The sequence below is a fragment of the Rhinopithecus roxellana genome, chromosome 17, assembly GCF_007565055.1.
Source record: "Rhinopithecus roxellana isolate Shanxi Qingling chromosome 17, ASM756505v1, whole genome shotgun sequence".
NCBI classification, from domain to species: Eukaryota; Metazoa; Chordata; class Mammalia; order Primates; family Cercopithecidae; genus Rhinopithecus; species Rhinopithecus roxellana.
The window spans coordinates 106,678,740-106,699,949 of record NC_044565.1 but is presented as its reverse complement, the minus strand read 5'-3'; the positions used below and the strand labels follow the sequence as shown (position 1 = coordinate 106,699,949).

Sequence of the window (21,210 nt, the reverse complement as noted above, 5' to 3'; positions counted from 1 at the left end):
CTTCCTCCTAGCCTATACAAAGTCACAAGTTTATGTTAATTTTATTAAAGCTGTGGCAACAACAACAACAAAAAGTCTCAAATCAAATCTAAGACATACTAGGTGACAAAAATTCATTTATAAACTAAAAAGTTTGGATAAAGTAGACTTTCGTTTTAGTTTACTACGAACTGATGATATACTGGCAAACTTACCAGATGGAAGGCTTTGAGCCAGCTACTTACATGTCAGGTCCTAATCTATGAAATAACACATGCTGCAGTTGTAGGGATAAGGGGTAAAGTTCATAAGCCACCCAGTGCACAGCCAACCACGGTGGGTGCTCATAATTGCCAGCTATTCCTAGGATGATGAAAAACAAGGATATATTAGAAAACATTCAGAATTCATCTGTAGAACATGTGGGAGAAGACTTTTTAAAAAACAGCATTTCTGGCTAGGCATGGTGGCTCACGCCTGTAATCTCAGCACTTTGGGAGGCCGAGGCAGGTGGATCACGAGGTCAGGAGTTCAAGACCAGCCGTGCCAACATAGTGAAACTCTGTCTCTACTAAAAAACACAAAAAATTAGCCAGGTGTGGCAGTGGGCACCTGTAATCCCAGTTATTCAGGAGGCTGAGACAGGGGAATCGCTTGAACCCGGGAGGCAGAGGATGCAGTGAGATGAGATTGCATCACTGCACTCCAGCCTAAGTAACATGCAAGACGCTGTCTCAAAAAAAAAAAGAGGAAAAGGCATTTCTGCTTGTATTATAGATAAGCAAAAAGGAGAAAAAAGAAATATGCACAAAGAAATTCTTTTAGCTATGCAGGTAGAGACAGTGTGTGTGTGCCTCGGTCTCTCTCACACACAGACACAGACATACACACAAGCAAGCACATACACAGGAACCTACAATGGCAACCTGCCAGAAAGAACTTGATGTTGTATGCTAGAAAACATCACCCTCTAGTGACTGCTAGTGAATTTGCTGCTTATTCAATTATCAAGATTTCACAACATTTTAACTCTCCTAACCAAAAAAAGGCTTTAAAAAAGTCTTCAGAAATGCAATCATCATTACAATCATGTGTTGCTGTGGCGGGACTGGGGGCATGAATTCCTTGAAGTTACACAAAAATTTTCTATGCATGTGCCTTTGTGTATTTTTTTCTATGAAGGTCGTAAGTGTTAGAGTCTCAAAGTGGTCTGTGAATTTAAAAAAGGTCCAATTAAGATGTTTTGACCAAGCACAGTGGCTCATGCCTATAATCCCAGCACTTTCGGAGGCTGAGGCGGGTGGATCACCTGAGGTCAGGAGTTCGAGACCAGACTGGCCAACAAGGAGAAACTCCGCTTCTAATAAAAACACAAAAATTAGCTGTGTGTGGTGGCACGTGCCTGTAATCTCAGCTTCTCAGGAGGCTGAGGCAGGAGAATCGCTTGAACCCAGGAGGTGGAGGCTGCAGTGAGCCAAGATCATGCCATTGCACTCCAGCAACAGAGCAAGATTCTGTCTTTAAAAAAAAAAAAAAAAGGTGTTTCGTAGGGAAATTAATGAACCATCGCAAGTACTTCAAGCTCCTATTTCCTCAACATGCCCTTTTTTTTTAGAGATGGAGTTTCGCTCTCGTTGCCCAGGCTGTGCAATGGCGCAATCTCGGCTCACCGCAACCTCTGCCTCCCAGGTTCAAGCGATTCTCCTGCCTCAGCCTCCTGAGTAGCAGGGATTACAGGCATGCGCCACCACGCCTGGCTAATTTTGTATTGTTAGTAGAGATGAGGTTTCTCCATGTTGGTCAGGCTGGTCTCAAACTCCTGACCTCAGGTGATCTGCCCGTCTCAGCTTCCCAAAGTGCTGGGATTACAGGCGTGAACCACTACGCCTGGCCAACATGCCCTTTCTTTACATACACCCCTAATGGGGAATGTAAAATCTGAAACCTAACTGAATTCCATTGAAGTGTTCTGTGTATCATTTTACATTTATGTTAATATTCCAAAAAGTGATTTTCCCCACCTCTTATTTTTAAAATGTTGTCATCATATATATCACCAGACTCCTGAGCCACTCTCTGGCTTTTCTGCCCCTTCCACAGCTACAGCGTGACCTACAGCTCATCTTCCTCAAACCCTTTCATTTCCTCCTTTGTAAATTAAAGACAGCACATGCTCATTTATCTCACACTTTTGTAAGAATTACAAATTGATTTGTATTAATACTAAGAGTATTAATTATTGTTAATTAAAAATAAGCTGAGAAAGATAAAATACTATACAAATGTTGGCTGCTGAATAGCTACTGGGACACAGGAAGTCAAAACAGTATCAAGTCTTTCTATGTCTGGGCAGAATGCCAAAGCCCTGACACACATCCTTTTAGCAGTTTTAAGTTACTTCTGCAAGTGAATACTAGGAGATCGTCCCTCACTCCTGTTCTTCGCTCTCAGAGAGCCACTCCAGCATAAGCCTTCCACCCTCCACAGACAACCTCAGGTTCTCCTCAAGCCTCTAGATCTTATTTGACATTTTATTATAAGTAGCAACTTCTTGTGTACTTAACACTGTTGAACTGTCGAGTTTAAAAATGATTAAGATGGTAGATTTTATGTGTTTTTTACCACAATAAAAAAAGGAGGCTCCAAACGAGCTGCAAAATGAGGGCCCCAAAAGATTACAAAGGACTAATTCTAATCCTTTTCATTTTTTAAATGAAGGAAAAGAATTAAAGTCCCATAGCTGAGAGCCAAGAACAGGACCTGGGGGATACACTAATTCCTAGTACATAGTTGACTACAAAACAGCAGCAACAACAAAATAAACCAAGTATAATGGGACAAACAACCAAGTGGGACAAAGACAACAACGTGGGCAGAATCACAAGAAGAAAGAAGACCAAGCGGACATTTCAATAATATTTTTTAAAGTAAGAAAGTATGGAAGAAATGACTGAATATTATAAACATAGGATGGTCCCTGTTTTGCTGGAATAGCAGTCTGAAACCATTTATCTTGGTCTGGGTGGAGTTGAGGTCTGGGAATTCCCATATAAGGTAGTTTGTTCATGCTTACTTCCTCAAGCACACATCACACCTCCTCATCTGAAAAAGGCACTGGAAGAATAGATTCTTTGGGAATGACATCCACACATACATTAAAGGCTGTGGTTTCCCCTCCTAATGGTTAGTAGATTTGCCAAGATACAGCATCCTTGCAACTCCGCCCAAATACAGTTCAGCATCTAGCAGTCAACACCACAGAGCCTTCCTGTGGTCATGACTGGCAGTGGTGATAAAGGCTGGTATAACCTTACTGCCTTCCATAAATAGCCCTTCAGTCAGTAATGTCCTCGCATGATATGGTCACATTCTTTCAAGAGCAGCCCTGCTTTTATGTATGGTACCTTCCTTCCACAGAGCTTTCCACCCCAGGTGAAGCTGCTTTCCTTCCCCACCATAATTCCTCTCAATGGCTTCAAAGCAGGGCCTCTACCTTTAATTTTTTTAGGATGAGTCTCTCTACCATTTTTTTAGAGCTATGCTGTCCACTTTGGTAGCCAGTAGTCACATGCAGCAACTTGAAATGTGGCTAGTCTGAATTCAGATGGACTTTAAAGTACACACTGGATTCTCTCGGTAATTTTAAAATGCTGATGACATGATATGTATATAGCTTGGACATGACAGTTTGATATACTGGGTTAAATTAAACATACTACTAAAATTAATCTTACCTATCTCTTTTTGCCTGTTTTAAATGGCTACTAGAAAATCTTAAACTACACATGGGGTTCACATTATATTTCTATAGGATAGCACCATTCTAGATAGTATAATAAGCCCTACTTATTGAATAAGCTCAGTAGAAAGAAACCCTGAAATCCTTTCATTTCGAACGATCTCTTATCGGCCAGGCAACTTTCTTCATTTGCAGGTGAGATTCTTCATCTGTAATGTAGACAAAATAAACCCCCCTCACAGACTGGTAAGGACTGAGAACACAAAGAAAGCATTTTAAGCATGCAGCAACATAAAATGTGTTCTCAGTAAATGTCACTTCCCTTTCTGTGGGTGCATTCAGTTTAGTCATCTTGGGGTTAGTCATGGAACGTCTGGATTCCAACCCTCTTTGTTCCTTCTCCACTCTAATCACTTCCACAGAATTCACCGTAACTTACAGGGCAGGCGTGTGTGGTGAACTTTCTAAGCCCCACAGCTGAATTCTTCATTCCTACCACTTGTCGACCATATCCTTCCCACCTCTTCTCTGCTGGTCCATTCATTAATAAATTATTAAAATTAGTCTCAAAATTCTGGCTGCTGCTCATTTCCTCCTTAGGGCTGTTACCAGTAGCTCATTGCTACTGCCTGAATTTAAAGGGAGCTTTGTTACTATTCTAGCTATTTCATGTATGAACACTTCCTTCCCCTCAAGTGCATGGATATCCTTTACTTACCACTAAGGTCTCACCAGATATGTAATGACTGAAGGATTCTATAATGGTCCTAGAAATAAGTAAAATAAAACTGAATGTTGACTTCTAATTATTGACCAGGCCAATCAGGATTACAGGAATGAAAAGTACCTTTTATGACTAAGAAATCACATCTGACTTGGCACTCTGGTGTTTATTTCTGGCTGGTGTGTCTGTGGAAAATTCACTTTATGATTTCTTCCCAGCTGTTGCTAGCAGCATGCTAGGCTGGCAGCCCTGACAGTTGAATTACTCCCATGGATGATACTATTTTTTCATTCCCCACCCAACCTTTCCCAAATACTTGGCATTTTTTAGTATTATACAGGTGCTAATTTTTCTGAAAGTCTGGCTTACAGTTTATTGTGAATTGATGTTATCTAGCATCTAGATGTCATTCTGCTTCTATGTCCCTTTTCACAAAGACAGCAACTCCAGGTCTGGGTAGGCCTGAGAGTGGGGATGGAGAAGTAACCCCTGCAAGACCTTTTCCCCAGCATTCCTTTATAGAAGGCAGGAGGTGAGAAGGAAAGAATTAGTGAGGGAAAGAAAAGGCAATCGAAGGGGAGAAGATTTAAGAAAAAAGCAAAAGAAAGAGAAGAACGGCTTTTTTCACAGTAGAAGTCAGACAGTGGGAGGCTTGGACAAGGTTTGGACATGTTTGGAAGTGGAGACAAACCATGAGACTACCAGGCACTAAAGTGAATTTGGCTGCTTTCAACCCTGACCTCTAGCAATTTTGGATCCTAAAGGAGATATGCATAAATGATGCAGAGTAAACCAAAAAACAAAGGCAGAGAATGATTGGAAGTCCCTCAAAAAATTAAACATAGAATTACCATATTACCCAGCAATCCCAGTTCTGGGTATATATCCAAAAGCACTGAAAACAAGGATGCAAACAGGTATGTGTACATGCATATTTACAGCAGCATTATTCACAATATCCAAGGTATGGAACCAACCCAAGTGTCCTTCACAGGTGAATGTTATACACATTTTACCACTAATACAATAAAAAGGAGAACATTTGTTGGCCACCTAGATCCCACCAAATATCAAGCTAGGATCCTTTTACATACACTACTCACAGATTAAATACTATTGACATTTACAGATGAGGAATATGCAACTCAGGTATTAAACAATTTGTTCAAAATCACACAAATGGCAGAAGTAAAATTTAAACCAGTGGTCTTTCAGCTTACACCACAGTATTTCAAGGATAAACAGGCTCAATGAATAAGGAACAAGTGACAAAACCATATGCTCCTTATGGTCTGAAACTGTTAAATAAGTGACAAGAAAGACCATAAGCAGCTGAACCCAAAGAACTAGGTAGTTTAAATGTCTTCCCAGGCTGCAAACAAACTTTCTTTTAGCGTAGTACATTTTAAAGCCCTATAAGGGAATCTCTGTCTCTTCTCCACACACCCCCTCCCACACACAAAAATTGGTAAAAGTTATTTTTCAATTTTTTAGATTCTATATGTCCCATCTGGGCTGATAAAGTATCCTTTTCTCCCAACAATATTACCATACATTTGTGGCAACATTTGGGGTATAAAAGACCTCCCCACAGACAGGTGCGGTGGCTCTCACCTGTAATCCCAGCACTTTGGGAGGCCGAGGCAGGTGGACCACAACGTCAGGAGATGGAGAACATTCTGGCTAACATGGTGAAACCCTGTCTTTACTAAAAATACAAAAAATTAGCTGGGGGTGGTGGCTCATGTCTGTAGTCCCAGCTACTTGGGAGGCTGAGGCAGGAGAATGGCATGAACCCAGGAAGCGAAGCTTGCAGTGAGCTGAGATCGCACCACTGGGCAACAGTGCAAGACTCCGTCTCAAAATAAATAAATTAAATAAATAAATAAATAAATAAATAAAATACCTCCCCACCTGCCACTTCACTTATTTTAATCAAGCACTCTACAGGACATCCTGTAACTATTCTGTAACTATTTCATCCTGTAACTATTCTGACAAACTGTGCCCCAGAAGTGACATGCTGACTCGGAGCTAAAACACTGCTCCTGTATACCTCTTTCTCCTGGAACTAATGGGTCAATCAATATATTGCTAACTTTTGGGGAAGATGCAATTTAAAATCACTGTAAGTCCCTGTATTAAAAAAATAAAACTAGGCTGGGCGTGGTGGCTCACGCCTGTAATCCCAGCACTTTGGGAGGCCGAGGTAGGTGGATCACCTGAGGTCAGGAGTTCAAGAGCAGCCTGGTCAACATGGTGAAACCTCATCTCTACCAAAAATACAAAAATTAGCCGGGCGTGGTGGTGCATGCCTGTAATTCCAGCTACTCGGGAGGCTGAGACAGGAGAATCACTTGAACTTGCGAGGCGGAGGTTGCAGTGAGCTGAGATCGCACCACTGCACTCCAGCCTGGATGTCAGCAAGACTCTGTCTCAAAAAAAAAAAAAAAAACTAAAAACATTTTTAAAAGTTCCCTTAAAGGGCCAAGCATGGTGGCTCAAGTCTATAATCTCAGCATTTTGAGAGGCCAAGGCAAGAAGATCTCTTGAGGCCACGAGTTCAAGACAAGCCTGGGCAACACAGCGAGACTGTTTTTACAAAAATTTAAAAAATTAGCCAGGCATGGTGGTACGTGCTTGTAATCACAGTTATTTGGGAGGCTGGAGCAGAAGAATCTCTTGAGCCCAGGAGGTCAGGGCTACAGTGAGCCATGATCGTGCCACTGCACTCTAGCCTGGGTGACAGAGCAAGACCTTGTCAATCAATCAATTAAAAAAAAAAAAAAGTTTCACTGAAGGCTTCCTCTTTTTTTCTGGGAACTCTCGGAACTACTGACATCAAGAAACTACCAATGAGACTTCAGACTCCTTCCCACGCCTCTGACAAGGCCCAGGTTCAGGCCCTACCACATCATTTGCTCAGTCCTTTGCTACAAGATGTTCACACATCTGGCACTACCCATGGAAACCATTTCTCAGTCACCTTTGTGTCCCCCAGAACCTAACACAGTGCTTAGCATGGGGAAACCACTCAAATGTTCACTGAATGAAGGACCCACTGACACATCCTTTCGTATGGTATTGCTATCTTGCTCTTTAGTCCTTCTAATCCATTCTCTACACTGTAATATTAGCAAACACTTCACTGCAACATCATAGATGCTTCCCTAATGTACCCAAACTTTACACTGCCCTCAAAACCAATAATCCACATACACCCTCCCTCCCTGCCATTCTTATCCTTCAAACATTCCAGCACAGTCGATAATTTTTGAATTTCTTTCATTCATTCAACATTTATTTATTGAGCACTTACTGCTCTGGGCACTGGGAATACAGAGGTTAACAAGAGGAAACAAAGCCCCTGCTTTAATGTATCTTCCAGGCTAATGCGGAAAACATAGCACAGAAAGGAATAGGGCAGGGGGTAGATCCAGAAAGCACTTGCAGCGCAGAATAAAAACTGGATTTTACTCTAAGTGAGATGGAAAGGCAGTGGAGGATTCTGAACAGAAAGTAACATCAACCTGCAAACCTTTGCTCAAGCTGTTGCCAACTCTGCCTAGAACAACACTCTTTTCCATCATTTGTCAAATTCTTCAAAGCCCAACTCAAAAGTCACTACCTCCATGGTGCCATCTCTTAGACTTACAGGGGGTTCCCCGTTTTTTGGTTAGTCTCAAAATCTTGACACAACCTGCGATGGCTTGATGTTTAGTTATTTTTGTATATTTTTAAAAACACCACCAAGTGTTTATGTTCATTAAGAATATTTTATCCTATTTTCATTCTATCAGCTATGCAGTGCTGCCTTGTTTGCAAACTAAAAAGCATGTACCCTTTTTATCAACTGAAAGACTAAATTAAAATGATCATCCTCTTTTCAACGTTTTCTTATCCATGAAAAATACTTGTGTTCTCCTGTTCATTGTAACTATTCCTTATTTCCTGACTACGTATGTGAATGTACACATATACACGTGTACATACACACAACAACATACATCTACATAAGAGACTCCCTTACACACGCAATCGGTATCACTCTTAATGTTCTTGAAGGTTAACTGTAAAATCAATGCTTTTGCAAATACATTTAAATCTATAGGAAGTCCACTGTATAGGGCAAGTCATGTAGTAAAGTAAAAGATTCTTTTGTGGGTAAATAATCACCCCTTAATAAATATTTTCCAAATGTAGGTCTGAGGCATTAGAGTTCCTTTAAGAGAGGCCTGCAGGGGAAATTCCACCCAACAGCAACAGAATACATATTCTTCTCAAGTGCACATGAAACATTCTCCAGGACAGGTCAAGAAGCGTGAAATTATATCAGGTATCTTTTCTGATCACAATGGTATGAGACTAGAATAGTTTCTACAGTAACAGGAGGACATGGAAAATTAACAAATATGTGGAAATTAAACAATACACTCCTAAACAACTATCGAGTCAAAGAAAAAATTAAAGGGGAAATTAAAGAAAATAAAGGAAAAATATAAAAATACCTTGTGACAAACTAAGATGGAAACACAACATACTAAAACTTATGGGATGCAGCAAAAGTTAGAGCTAACAGGGAAGTTTACAGCAATAGACATCAAAAAAGAAAGATCTCAAATAACAGCCTAACATTACACCTCAAGGAACTAGAAAAATAACAAACTAGGCCCAATGTCAGCAGAAGGAAGGAAATAACAAATATCAGAACAGAAATAATTGAAAAAGAGACTAGAAAAACAACAGAATCAATGAAACTAAGAGTTTGTCAACGGGTACAAAATTAGATAGAAAGAGTAAGTTCTGGTGATCTATTGTACAGCAAGGTGATTATAATTAATAATACTGTATTGTATATCTCAAAATACCTCAAGAGGATTTTAAGTGTTGTTACCACAAAAAAGTGATATTTGAGATGATTGATAGGCTAATTACCCTGCTTTGATCACTGTACAATGTACATATGGACCAAAACATCATACTGTACTCCATAAATATGTGTCAATTAAAAACAAAACTTTAAAAAAAATGACCAGCAGTTTAGCAGATTTTTCTTTCTTTCTTTCTTTTTTTTTTTTTTTTTTAAAAAAAAACTAGAGTTTTACAAGTTAATGAATAAGAGTAACTCCTTATTTAGTTATAGCTGCTTTCTTCTTACCATGACAGGACAAAAGTTCACTAAACATATTGTTAAATAGTACATTTCCCCACCAAAGATTCTAGGCAGCAGAAATAATGTTTCAAAAAATTAATGTAATAAAATGCCAAAAGCTAAAGTCTCTTATAGAAGGTTCTGCAGGACATAAACCATATGACACTAAATACTGTTTATCAATTGTTTTTACATTTTTCTTTGCAAACAAAAGGCATAGTTTCCCTTCCACACTCACCCTACTTTCAAACCAATAAAATATAAAGTTTTCACATATTTCAATAATTAAATATACATCTACAAGATAAAAGAACCACAATCATAACCTCTGCAGCAGGGAGGAAATTTTAATCAGCATGGCTAAAGGTTACTACAACTCACCCAGCACCCTTTCTGCATAGAGAGTTTCAACAAATATCCTTTAGATTTGCTTCTTAAATAACTGAGAAAGATAGGTCATAAGGAAAACAAATCCAGAAATACAACAATACCCTGTGTTTGGCTGATTTAGGCGATCAGGTCCATTTCTTCTCTTAAACTTCCACTCCCCCGCCTTAGTCACTTTACACACACAGACCTAGTTCTGCAAACCTACGCACTCTACCTGAGGCACCTCCAGCTCCCCTTCTCTTAGTTCAAGAGTAAAGAACCTCCCTCCTGGTTCCTACTCTTATTTAACTTACTTAGCAGGGCTTGGGAGGCCAGTTTCACATCACTGCGAATTATCTTTGAAAGCCCCTATTTCCTAAACTGTATAGAACTTCCTCATCTTAGCTTTGTCTCCGTTGTCTTGAACTATATTTGAGCCAATGAAACCAAGTTCAGGGTTTTTTTTTTTTCCTGTATTTAGTCAAATCATGTGACATGGTGTATTACACGATAACCCCACTGTTCTGAAGCAACAGGACAACACCCCTAAATGTCATAACTCATATCCTGCTAAGTTGTTTTATATACTTTATGAAGTTAAGAAATTCATCCAAAAACTTACTGAAAGCACATATAACATGCAGACAAATATTTAGAAAAATGAATAACTGATCAGCATAGAAAGAGGTTACTTTAAAAAAATGACGGCCTCTGGCCCTCTGGATCTCTGTAATACCTACATGTTTGAATTAACGGAGCTTCTTTATGTGCCCTCTGAATGCTGCTTTGGGGTCAAGCAGCTACTCTACATTACATCTTCCGGTGGCAAGGCGCAGGCCAGCTTAGAGACGGGCATGCCAGGCTCTGGCTGCCCAGCAGCGGAAATTCTTTTCTGTCCCAGATATCCCTGACAAACACAGTGCAGAGAAGAAGCAAGGCCAGTGGTGCCAAGGCCTCACATATCCGACTGAGTCACCTCCTGGGACTCCTCAGTGCCAAGTTTCCACTGAAGAATAAGGGGATCTTTAGTTTAAGCTAAGAAAGAACTTGAGAGCAATTAATTCAGCCTTCCCCTTCCATGAATGAAGGTGTCCTTGCCTGGATTCACTGAAAATACAGTAAGAAAGCTCCTTTACCCAATTTCTTTATTATAGAGGAATCATTTTTTAGGATGACGGCATTTCCAGGATGATAACATAATTAGGGCCTGAGGTTAATCTTTAAAAACAAGAAAATGGCCAGGTGCAGTGGCTTACACCTGCCTGTAATATCAGTGCTTTCCGAGGCCGAAGTGGGAGATCACTTGAGCCCAGGAGTTCAGGACCAGACTAGGCAACACAGGGAGACCCTGTCTCTAAAAAGCAAAAACAAAAACAAACATACCACCACAACAAAACAAACCAAACACACACACAAAAATCTCAAGAAAACAACTCATCACGTTTGCTTGTTATCCAACACTGAGACTGGGTACTAGCCCCTTTTAGAGCTGGTGACAAGCTATATAACCTGAGGGTACCCTGGCAGGTGACTATTTGCAGGGAAGGGTTTAGAGCTTTTCAAAAGAGTGGAAGAGCACATCCAAGACAAGCTAAAGGCAGAGGGAGTTCTAAAACTCAGGGTTCTGCCCAGCACTCCTGGGAGAATCTCACAGGCTTCACCTTTATTCTGAAGTCCAACCATCAGAGCTAGTTTGGGAGCTCTCACACAATACTGAATCTAACAAAATTCCAGCCAGAATGTTTTTTCTGGCTTTGATTTATTTACTTTATTTTGGGAGGTGGGAGTGGAAGGCAGATGGAAGCTGGAAGTGAAAAGGCTGCTTTGGAGTGGGAAGCAGTTCCCTCCGCCATTCCCAGCAGCGACAGTCCTATATCACGGACATAAACCCTGGGAAGCAGCTGCGATCTCTCTTGGGAGAGGGAAAAGAGAATGGAAGTCTTCTGAGCTACAGCCCCAAAATACAAAATTCCCTCTAGGAAGGCAGCTCATGATGCTGCAGTTAAAATCTAAAGGAAGGAAACTGCATGTTTTTCTGTGTCCCCGCAGAACATCCTGGGCAGACTGGATGTTGTTAACTTCTCTACTCATGAATGGGCCCCCCACCAACCCTCCTCTTGAAGATATGCACCACTTGCATAAGGACTTACTATGCTTGAGGGGCTTCCCATAATCGACCTTTCTTCTCTCAGCAGGCATTACCTTATCACTTATTCATGAAGAAAACAGATCATCTGGAAGGTTCTCTTTCAACTACCTCCCACCCATATGCTTACCTCTTCAGGCCTTCAGTCCCAACAAGGTCTGTCTGATGTCAGTCCATAAACTCACATCCAGACAGCCACTTTCCTTCTTTTTGGGCTCTTTCCCATGAAGATTTTGTAAACAGGCTCCAGTTTCTGCTACATTAAAATGAGTCTATCTTGAGTCACTCTCCAGCTACCACCACAGCTCTCTCCTCTTTTCAGACACCATTTTCTTTTTCGTCTTCTTTTTTTTTTTTTTTCTTGAGACGGAGTCTCGCTCTGTTGCCCAGGCTGGAGTGCAGTAGCGGGATCTGAGTTCACTGCAAGCTCCGCCTCCCGGGTTCACGCCATTCTCCTGCCTCAGCCTCCCAAGTAGCTGGGACCACAGGCGCCCTCTACCACGCCCGGCTAATTTTCTGTATTTTTAGTAGAGACGGGGTTTCACCATGTTAGCCAGGATGGTCTCCATCTCCTGATCTCGTGATCCGCCCGCCTGGGCCTCCTAAAGTGCCGGGATTACAGGGATGAGCTACCACGCCCGGCCTCAGACACCATTTTCTAAAAGTTATCTCAACTCTTACTTACTCATTAACCTACTGCAATCTGGAAACACCTCTTACAGTCACAGTCAGCTCTTAAAAGCCAAATCCAGAAGACATTTTTCAGTCCTTATCTTACATTTGACATTTTTAAATGATTCTTTTCTGAGAATTTTCTATTCCTTTGGCTTCCAGACCATCGTACTTTTATCCCTCTAGTCATCCCATCACCATCTCCTTTGCAAGAGCCTCTGCCTGGCTGTAGGTATGGCTACTTCCCAGCCTGACCTTGGTTTTTTGCTCCTCTCATTGTGCACATTCTCCCTGATGACTTCAACATTTCTCATGGCTCAACTACTTCCTCCCTGTTAGTGGCACTGGCTGGACCTTCTTAAACTTCACAATCATACATCGAATTATCTGCTGATGTCTCCATACAGATATCGTCACAGGCAACTCAAACTCACCATGCCTAAAATAAACTTCCCTCCCCACTATGCCTAAATCCAATTCTTCCTCTTAATGTGCCCTCTCTCAGGCATGGCAACATTATCCAAGCAGGCATGCCGCAGCCTCCTAGATAGAGTCCCCGTCTCCAGCCTGGTCCCCTTCAATCAAATCCAACAGACACAGCCAGCAAGTGGTCTCTCTAAGGAACCTGCTATCATTACCCTGCTTAAACTCTCCACTGCACTGAGGACAGTCAGCATCCCTTAAGGTAACATACGAAACCCTACATCACCTGGCCCCATCTTTTTTTTTTTTTTTTTTGAGACCGAGTTGTGCTCTGTTGCCCAGGCTGGAGGGCAGTGGAGCGATTTCAACTTGCTGCAGTCTTCACTTCCTAGGTTCAAGTCATTTTCCTGCCTCAGCCTCCCAAGTAGCCGGGACAACAGGTGTGTGCCACCACGCTCGGCTAATTTTTGTATTTTTGGTAGAGACAGGATTTCGCCATGTTGCCAAGCTGGTCTTGAACTCCTGACCTCAAGTGATCCGCCTATCTTGGCCTCCCGAAATGCTGGGATTACAAGTGTGAGCCTACTGCGTCAGGCCCTACTACCTGGCTCCATCTATGTCCCCAAACCCTCATCCCTGGACACTTCCTGCTGCTCACTTAACATAGCCTAAGAGGGGCATACACACACCACACAGGCCCTCATCTCCATGCCGCTGCTCACGTTGACCTCGGCTGGGAAGGGCGTCCCTTCGCTAATGCTCACTTCCTCAAACAACTCAGAAAACCTGTCCATACATTCCTAGTCCACTCTCCTGCCTGGATCCCGCACTCCTCCTCAAGGATCCCGTTATACATTCTCATTCACTCTGTGAGGATCATTTTATGAGCTCCTGTTTCTAACCTCGTGGTGGGCAGGGACTAGATTCCTACTCATCTTTATGCTCCTTGGGCCTCTGCCTAATAGACACACTAGATATTTAATAAAGTTTAGCTAAACTGAGGCCTATAGGAGGGGCCCTGTTATTCCTTACCTCTGATAAGGAACAGGAAGCTCAGAATGAGGTTACATGGCTTTAAAAGTCACCCAAGGAAAAGTCTAGGAAACCTAGACTACATAAGCACACCAGCTAAAACAAGTCTTCTTGACAGCAGTAGGCCTCTCAGAGCTAAGCATGGTGGGAACAGGGAACATGTCTATGTTTTTCCTCTGTTACCCTAAGCCTGACAAAGTGTTACATAGTGCATAGCAAGTGCTTAGCAAACACGGGCTGGCTCACTATGATTGTAGAGAGATCACTTTTATTTATAGACTATGCAAGAGTGAGTTTGTTTCTCTCCAGCAGATGGAGCTACAACCCTGTGTTATCTCCAGCTATGGTCTGGGAACCCTGAGAGAAGAACCAGCCTTTTCCATCCATCCCTTGCCATGCTTCTTTTTGTCCTTTATTAGTCTCACACAGAAACAGCAATAACAGCCAGGTGCAGTGGTTCACGCCTGTAATCTCAGCACTTTGGGAGGCCAAGACAAGCAGATCACTTGAGGTCAGGAGTTCAGAATCAGCCTGGCCAACATGGTAAAACCTCATCTTTACTAAAAAATACAAAAATCAGCCAGGTGTGGTGGTGGGTGCCTGTGATCCCAGTTACCCAGGTTACCCAGTTACCTACTCAAGCAGATCACTTGAGGTCAGGAGTTCAGAATCAGCCTGGCCAACATGGTAAAACCTCATCTTTACTAAAAAATACAAAAATCAGCCAGGTGTGGTGGCTGGGTGCCTGTGATCCCAGTTACCCAGGAGGCTGAGGCAGGAGAATCCCTTGAACCCGGGAGTCAGAGGTTGCAGTGAGCCGAGATCACACCACTGCACTCCAGCCTGAGCAACAGAGTAAGACTCCTCAAAAAAAGAAAAAACAAAAAACAAAAAACAAACAAGAGAAACAGCAACAAAATAGCAGGATAAATGTTTTCCACAGAATATTCTGAATGGACATAGAACTTTTTTAAAAACAATTTGTTCAATGCCCAACATACTTGCATATCTTTTCCTCCCAGGACTTTAAAAAAATCTGGGATAATTTCACCCAACTTGATTTGCCCAATCTATCAAGTGCGAATCAGTGTTTCCACCTTTATATACTTTTCATAGGTCCTTGCTATGAAAGTCATTTATAACCCAAAATGTTCATCATATTCATCTCTATGTATATACCCTATGTCACTTGCGAAAACGTTAGTTTACTAACCATCTCTCATTTAAAAACAAAACCCTTTGGGCCAGGCGTGGTGGCTCACATCTGTGGTCCCGGAACTTTGGGAGGTCTAGGTGGGCAGATCGTCTGAGGTCAGGAGTTCGAGACCAGCCTGCCCAACATGGTGAGATTTCCCCCCCCCATCTCTACTAAAAACAAAATACAAACATTAGTCGGGCGTGGTGGCAGGCACCTGTAATCCCAGCTACTCAGGAGGCTGAGGCAGGAGAATCGCTTGAACTCGGGAGGCGGAGGTTGGAGTAAGCCGAGATGGCGCCACTGCACTCCAGCCTGGGAAATAAGAATGAAACTCCATCTCAAAACAAAACAAAACAAAACAAAAACACACCCCTTTTTAATATATTCTAAACATTGTCTTAAAGGATTTGAGCTTCTAAATAGAATATAAAAGAACAATTAAGGGCAAAATGTTCATAGGTGGTAATGTCAGTAAAGCATAAAGTCCAAGCAAATTTCATTCTTCACTCAATTTATAATTTCATGGCATTCCCAGAAAACTTAGTGCTTATTGAAACTGTTGAAAAGTACTTCATGATGGTATCTTTTTTTTTTTTTTTTTTGAGACAAAATCTTGTTCTGCTGCCCAGGCAGTGGTGTGATCTTGGCTCACTGCAACCTCTGCTTCCTGGATTCAAACGATCCTTCCACCTTAGCCTCTCAAGTAGCTGGGACTGCAGGGGCGTGCCACCACACCTAGCAAATTTTTGTATTTTTAGTAGAAATGGGGTTTCATCATGTTGGCCAGGCTGGTCTCGAACTCCTGGACTCAAGTGATCCACCCACCTTGGCCTCCCAAAACTGCTGGGATTACAGGTGTGAGCCACTGCGCCCAGCCGATGATATCTGAAACAGATACCAACCCTAAACCTGATGATACCAACCTAAACACAGTTAGGTTCTATGTTCCTCGTTATACAAAGGTGTTTTTCTTTCTTATGTTCTTAACCAGCATCAAAGTCCTGTGGATGAATACTTCATGACATTCAGCATCTCTGGCCTTAATCCATTTAGTGCCTATGGTACCCCTTCCCTCAAACCATCGAAATAAACTAAAAATGCCCCACAAGTTCCCACTTGCTCCTCAGGGAACAGTTCCAGATCCACTGAGGATTCTGAGGCCAGTAAGCATTAATGCCAAAAGTACTCACTAAAGTACCTAAGGGAACCACTTGTCAGGGTTTGGCTTAACTCATTAATATTATACAACATTGAATACTATTAAAATTAAAGCACTGTAACTAAATTCATTTATCAACTTTACATTTTATTTTATTTTATTTATTTTTTGTTTTTCTTGTTTTTTTGTTCAACTTTACATTTTAATCAAGGAAGTCCCCAATCTGAAAATATTTTCAAGCTCTATGTCAAGAAAACAGTGTCATCATATAGCAAGCTTTATTTATTTATTTATTTATTGAGATGGAGTTTTACTCTTGTTGCCTAGGCTGGAGTGCAATGGTGCAATCTTGGCTCACTGCAACCTCCGCCCCCTGGGTTCAAGCAATTCTGTTGCCTCAGACTCCCTAGTAGCTGGGATTACAGGCATGCGCCACCACTCCTGGGTAATTTTGTATTTTTAGTAGAGATGGAGTTTCACCATGTTGGTCAGGCTGGTCTTGAACTCCTGACCTCCGGTGACCTGCCTGCCTCGGCCTCCCAAACTTCTAGGATTACAGGCATGATTGAGCCACCATGCTCGGCCTATAGCAAGCCTCTTCTAAACATAATAACATCTAAGAAAGAGCCCTAAATAGCAGCACTTAGTCCTAAAAGCTCCTCAGGTCTGGGGGCCTTTCTGAGTTTGGGAAAGCTACTGTAAAGGAAAAATCTGAGGAACAATACAATTTTAAAGAGTTTATTTAAGTAAGAAGCAATTCATGAACTGGGGAACACCAGACCAAAAAAATTTCAGTGTCCCAATGACAAAACGTCAGAGACAAGTATTTACTGGGAAACGCAGAAGCAAAATAAATTATTTGATTCATTTGAAATTACAGAATTGCCTTTTGTTAAAGGTACCTTGTTGGAAAGCCCCTAGTCACTTAGTCATATGCTAGTTGGCAGCTTATGACTGGCTGGGGCTAAGTTTTACTTCTAACATAAACATTTATCAAAATGACTCTACTCATTCTACGTAGGTTTGCAATTTAAATAAGGCTGAGGTAACATATAAAGCCTAACTGGTTTTGTGTGCTCAGAGATTCTACAGGCCTGGTCTTCATTTTAACTTCCTTTAACAATACTCATTCCAATACCGACTCAGACCCAAACCTGTCTAAGGTAGGGGAGCAGAAGAAAGCATGCTGCAAATTCCATGGCAATACTGTGAGAAGATTCTGGCAGCTCAGGGACACGAAAATAGAGGAACAACCTTGGCAGAGGCCACAATGCTAGAGAGGGCCCTGATGGCTGAGCTGGAATCCCACAAGTAATGGGGTGGTGTTGTTCATACCCAAGTGTTCTTAAATTAAATGTGGTCTGCTTAGATACTCCAACTCAGTACTGAATCAAAGCCCCATTCCCCTCCTGAAACTCTCCTCCATGCAAAAGGGATCACTATGCACCCAATGGTTCTAGTCCAAGCCAGAAACATGAGAGTCATCTTCAACAACTTAATCATCCTCACACACCTCCCAATGTCCAGCTGCAAAGTCCTTTTTTCTCTGCCTCTTAACTGTCTCTGAATCTATTTACTACTTTATATCTGTACAGGCTGCACCTACTTCTGGCACCATCACCTCTTATGTGGATTAATGCAACAGCCCTCTAACTGGTCTCTGAACATCCACTCTTTCCTAATCACTGCTCCCAAACCACCTCTTCTCTGGTCTACCGTAACACTGCCTTCTGGGTGGTCATGTCATCCACATGGGTATCCATGTCATCCACTCTCTCTTCCAGGTAACAGATCTAGTTGTCCTGACTACCTAACAGTCATCTACCTTGATTGACCAGGCATGGTGCTTGTTCCTATCCTCTGGCCACAATGACTGGTCCTGGTCCATTTGGACAATGGACTTGAACTAAGTTAATCAGATTCTGTTTCTCAAAGACTAGATCTCTGAGTAGAGACTAACACCCTGCAATTATAGGAAGTCAACTCAGAGCACTGCTCTATGGAGAAATCCCAAAAGTTCTGCAGAGATGCCGGGAAAGCCCTAGTTGTTTGCCCTTCTCTGAGATCTGTAAGGTCAGCCCATTCTTCTATTCTGGGAGCAACCCCTCTATTTTTCCAGTAAATTTCTTTTAAGCTTCTGTTTGCCCGAGTCTATTCCTGTTGTTGATAATCAAGGAAACTACAGTCCCAGTAAAAACGAACCTGGCTGTCCTTGCCCACCCACCATCCCCCAGCTCCAGCCCTCGCTGCACAGGCTGCAGGCTGCAGCCCTGCAGGTCTGCCTGTCACATGTCAACAGCCCTCCTGGCCTGGTGCCTCTTGCCTTCCTCCCTAAACTCTTCTTGGGATGATTCCCATTCACGCTTGAACTCGGTCAAGAGGTTGCTTCCTCTGGGAAGTTCTCCGGAAGGCCCTCTTGCTCCACAGGAATTTGCCTGTGTCCTTTAGTCTGACCTCAAGTTACAAGTGATGATTCCTGTTCACAGCTGTGCCCCATGCCAGTCATGCCTGGCAGAGGGCAGGCTCGCTGTGAATACTGCCAAACAAATGAGCAATGAGGAAATCAGAAACATTTCAAATGAGTATTAAGGGAAGTGCAACATAAGTTTAAAAAAAATGTATTTCTCTGGAATCAAGAGACACTAGACATCTATTATTAAATTCACTGTATTTTAATATTAATTCATACTCCAAATCACTTGACCATGTTTTTGCTTTGTGAAAATTCTTAAGTTGTGCATTTAAGATTTCTGCACTCTTGTATTTTACACATTAATAATTTTTTTTTTTTTTTTTTTTGAGACAGAGTCTCGCTCTGTGACCCAGGCTGGAGTGCAGTGGCGCGATCTCAGCTCACTGCAAGCTCCGCCTCCCGGGTTCACGCCATTCTCCTGCCTCAGCCTCCAGAGTAGCTGGAACTACAGGCGCCTGCCACCACGCCCGGCTAATTTTTTGTATTTTTAATAGAGACAGGGTTTCATAGTGTTTGCCAGGACGGTCTCGATCTCCTGACCTCGTGATCCGCCCGCCTTGGCCTCCCAAAGTGCTGGGATTACACGCGTGAGCCACCGCGCCTGGCCAATAAAATGTTTAAAAACACATTTAACATCACTGAAAATCATAGATATAGACTAGTAATAAGTTCATATGCTTGGAAACATTATATAGTGGTAGAAGGTACACTGACTACAAGTAAAATTATAGTCTTAATCATGCCACTTACTATAAGAGCTGTGACATCTTGGTTCGATAAAAATTCTTTATATTCAGCTTTAATAACCATAAAATAACATAATTACCATTTTGTCCAAATCTCAGGGCTACAGAATAGATTTTTTTAAAATAATAAAGGTGAATATTCAAACATAAGATGTTTTTGTTACAAAATTCAGAATCATCTCAAAATGAATGTTAGTTAAACCAGTTTAAAAAAAATTGGACTTTGGAAAACACAACACTTTGGCATGAAAGTGCCTATAAAATTCCATGAATGCATACCAAAAAGTGATACAGGATAATAAATCCAGGATGCTAAGACTAAATTTATTATTGAGGAACAAAAAAAGAATATCCCTACATCATCATTTTTTCTTTGTAAACTAGATTTAAAAATTATTTACATTTCATGGCCGGGAGCGGTGGCTCACGCCTGTAATCCCAGCAATTTGGGAGGCCGAGGTGGGCGGATCACGAGGTCAGGAGACCGAGACCATCCCGGCCTTGGTGACAGAGGAAGACTCCGTCTCAAAAAAAAAAAAAAAAAAAAAAATTTACATTTCATGAACCAAGACAAACATTTCTTAAGCTCATGATAACTGAAATGCTTTTAAGAGTTCAACTAAGGCATTAACCTTCTGGCTGCAGTAATCTCAGAGAAGGGGGGTGGAGGAAAGCACAGATATTCCTTACTTCATATGGTGGAGATACTATAACATTTAAAACAATTTCAAAATAAGTGCTTGCATTTAAAGAGAGTATAACAAAATATGAATGGATGTACAGATTAAAAATAAATGAAACTTATCTTTACATATATACATGCTAATAAGCTCTTACAAATAATTTAATGATAAAATGAATCATAATTAGAAATGGTGACTAATTGACAATTTTATTGTATACCTCTCTATAGTATCAAAACATACAAGCTGGGCGCGGTGGCTCACGCATGTAATCCCAGCACTTTGGGAGGCTGACGCGGGCGGATCATGAGGTCAGGAGTTCGAGACCAGCCTGGCCAAGATGGTGAAACCCCGTCTCTACTAAAAAATACAAAAATCAGCCAGGCGTGATGGCGGGCAACTATAATCCCAGCTATCCGGGAGGCTGAGGCAGGAGAATCACTTGAACTTGGGAGGCAGAGTTTGCAGTGAGCTGAGACCGCACCACTGCACTCCAGCCTGGGCAATAGAACAAGACAAGACTCTGTCTCAAAACACAAAACAAAAGAAAACAAAACAAAACATACAATCTCAGAACAGCATTTAACAGTCACACGGTAAGAGGAGGGAACAGATGGGCAAGACTTTATTCCTCAGAAAAAAATAGATTTTCATTTTTTAACTGCTGAGCCAGAAAATTTTATTAAGTTCCCAGAAATGCTAAAACAGCTTGTAA

At 41.7% G+C, this 21,210-nt stretch overlaps 1 protein-coding gene across 9 annotated transcripts in view; it reads right to left on the bottom strand.

Moving 5' to 3' along the window:
• The window catches only part of LIMS1 (LIM zinc finger domain containing 1), a 151,321-nt gene that overhangs the window by 85,319 nt on the left and 44,792 nt on the right, over positions 1-21,210 (bottom strand). For 2 of the 9 annotated variants that reach the window (XM_010368734.2, XM_030921145.1), the window contains exon 1: positions 10,278-10,402. The exons of 2 other annotated variants lie outside the window; for them this stretch is intronic. The gene's annotated coding sequence lies outside the window, so the exon portion shown is untranslated. Of the gene's footprint in view, positions 1-194; positions 343-10,085; positions 10,403-21,210 lie in introns of those variants that run through there. 5 more of the 9 variants (XM_030921149.1, XM_030921148.1, XM_030921147.1 and 2 more) reach the window with 5 other exon arrangements.